The sequence below is a fragment of the Amphiura filiformis genome, chromosome 9 (assembly GCF_039555335.1).
Source record: "Amphiura filiformis chromosome 9, Afil_fr2py, whole genome shotgun sequence".
Classification (NCBI taxonomy): Eukaryota; Metazoa; Echinodermata; class Ophiuroidea; order Amphilepidida; family Amphiuridae; genus Amphiura; species Amphiura filiformis.
Window position 1 is genome coordinate 61,873,078 of NC_092636.1, and position 2,879 is coordinate 61,875,956.

Sequence of the window (2,879 nt, forward strand, 5' to 3'; positions counted from 1 at the left end):
TGAAAAGTACCCCTAATTGGAACCATCATGCGTACACATTGTCAGTGAAGACTGAACCCACCGGGCACCCGTTCTAGTGCTTTGTCCCCTTAAGACCTCGGGCTATCCCTTAACAGGTTACTTTCTAATGAGGGTGCAAGTGGTTGCTTCGAAAGTTCATCTTCTTATTTTTCAGCATCAACAGTACTAGAGATGAGAGTTGAATACACTTTTTAGTGATGTGTTAATAGGGGGAAGCTTCCCTTAGGGTGACAGTGGGATGTGGGTATATAAACACCTTTTGAAGATGAGCGAAATTGTGTTTTGGTTACAAATAATCTAATTGTAAACGTTTAGAGAAAACATGCTTTTGTAATGTTTTACATCAAGGATAATTTGTTCAGTTCATCACAGGGTTTCGTCAGGAGTGTAAAATTAAGGGCGAAATGAAAGGTTAAAACGGTGAGACCGAGTTCACAGGCGATTCAAATTATCCAGTGATGCCCGATATGACGATCGTTCATGTAAAACCAGGAAACGGAAAACATACATTCTACTCATCATGTATCCTTGCAAAAACAAAATGTTTTTAAAACGTTTTTTGGTTTTGGTCAAAACGTTTCAATAACATTCAAATGCTGGGTTATATAAAGGTCATGAAAACATTCATTTGAAAACGTTTTATATGTAAAACCGCTACAAGAAAGTTTAAACGTTTTTTTGGCAAACATTTGTGCAAAATATTTTGTCAACACTTAAGGGCAATATCACTACAGATATCCACCTACTCACCCACAAGCACAATCACCACACCCTGAAATACACTAGAAGTTTATATATACACATACATTAGGATTGTAGCCATAAAGGATGGACACTGATGGAGTGGGGGAATGTTAGGGAGCTATAGCAGCCTAATCACGAAGCTCCCGTGGCCAAGTGGTTTAAGGCACAGGTCTTGTAAACCTGAGGTCCTGGGTTCGATTCCCGGTGGGATCTCCTTTTCTGTTTGTTATTTGCAACGGCGAACCTGGTGAAAAATTATGTTTATCTATTATATAGATACATAATTCCTGTCGATAATGCCACTTTTTTCCAAGCTATATACTCATGCACATCACCAGATCACGGTATAATTATACATGACTGGAGATTGACCATGAGACAAGACCCTGGATTGAAACGTACACTCTAGATCTGCAGATAGACAGATTGAAGATTCTTGTTAAAAGGAAGAAGACCCCGAATGAAAACATTTGTCATGCTTATTTTATAGTTGTATAGACGTTTTGCATACAGGCGTCATACATACTGGCCAGTTTATGAATCATCTCAGCTTTCGGAAATGAACATTTTGACTGAGCGACTGTTTATCCAGAGGCGATTATAGTTTCCTTATAACGTTTCTTTCAATGGGTTGTTTATCTAATAATTTGACAATAGTGATATTTGAGACAGATACGATGAAGAATCTAAATAAAGATACGTTTTCTGGAAAACACTAAAATAACATTATGTTAAAACAGGGATATGAAACATATCCTTGGTTAAAATGTTCAATTGTTTTGCAGCAAGTTTTGACAAAGGTTTTTGAATGTTATTGAAACGTGTGATATTATGCTCGTTATACAATCCGATATTTAAACGTTTGTAAAACATTTTGAGTTTGCTGGTATATAGGACTATTTGTTACATGCTTCTGACTTCTGAGAACACTATATTCTAATTAAGAAATTGAAGCCTATCATCTGATCATTATCCAACCTATCTTCTTCATGTACGACCTAAACAGAAAAATTCAGGCCCAGATGCGGTTGTTCCTCAAGAGTGCCCCGCGATGACTTTGACAGGCAAGTCATACCCTTGCCGCCTAGTTAAACTCCTTGTCCATGCGATTATTAGGCTTATGTGATTTAAACCAAATCGAATGACTCAATGCGTGTCAGTCACTCAGAAAACCTTGTAAACACCATGACAAACTAGAATGACCCATCATTTTTCTGTCAAAAGAGTAATATAGGCCTCCTCAAATGTTTCACATAAATTCGTAGAATAATTTCAGAAATACTAGTAATGTTAGAGCTTTTAAGAATCGTGATGATCAATCACGACACGACAAGTCCTGGACAACAACGCCGACGACTCGACCACGGAGATGACGACATGTCGACAAGTACCAGGCAACAGCGCCAACCAACGACGCCAGCGCCAACGACCATGATCGGGCCATGATGATGACAATGCATGGACCGTCTATGGCATGGGCACTGTTACAGCGTCGGATCGGCGACGAAGATGTCGCGCGCTCGCGGATAACCTGCTAGAGCGAGCATGGACTGGAAACTAAATAAAGCCGATTAAGAAGAGCCGGGGCTCGATCCCAGGACCTCAATGCAAAGCGAGGGCAGACAATATACGCGCTCTCTCAGATGACAATTAGCGACAGAAACATACACTGTAAATGAGCCAACATTGGCATTGACAAGAAAAAAAATTTCGGTCCAAATTTCAGTTGGTTTATATTGGCCAAATAACGACGCTTTTGTTTTAACCAACATTTTGCGGGCCTTTTTTTAGTCGATTTTAGTAATTGTTTATTGACTTGGTATGACTTTCTATATAATTATCATGTACTTTTGCAATTTAACTTCAAGATATAAATTGTGTACATAGACTGCAAACCGAATTAATAGTATATTGACTTTGAAGATGCTATTTGTGTTCTTTTTATGTGTGATCATTATTATGTGCTGTTTCCATTCATTGACCCCATCAAACTAAATGAGGACAATGACGAGGTGAATGTTCTCATTTTGTATCATTTCACATCATGATATATGAAACTTTGAATAATTATCTTAAATTTGTTATAAATGCTATAAGAAAGACAAGATATAGTT

General features: G+C 38.0%; 1 non-coding gene across 1 annotated transcript; it reads left to right on the forward strand.

The window, feature by feature from the left end:
• Window positions 1-904: 904 nt before the first annotated feature.
• Trnat-ugu (transfer RNA threonine (anticodon UGU)) lies at window positions 905-978 on the forward strand. Its single transcript has one exon. It is a non-coding gene; the product is annotated as a tRNA-Thr (tRNA).
• Window positions 979-2,879: the final 1,901 nt, after the last annotated feature.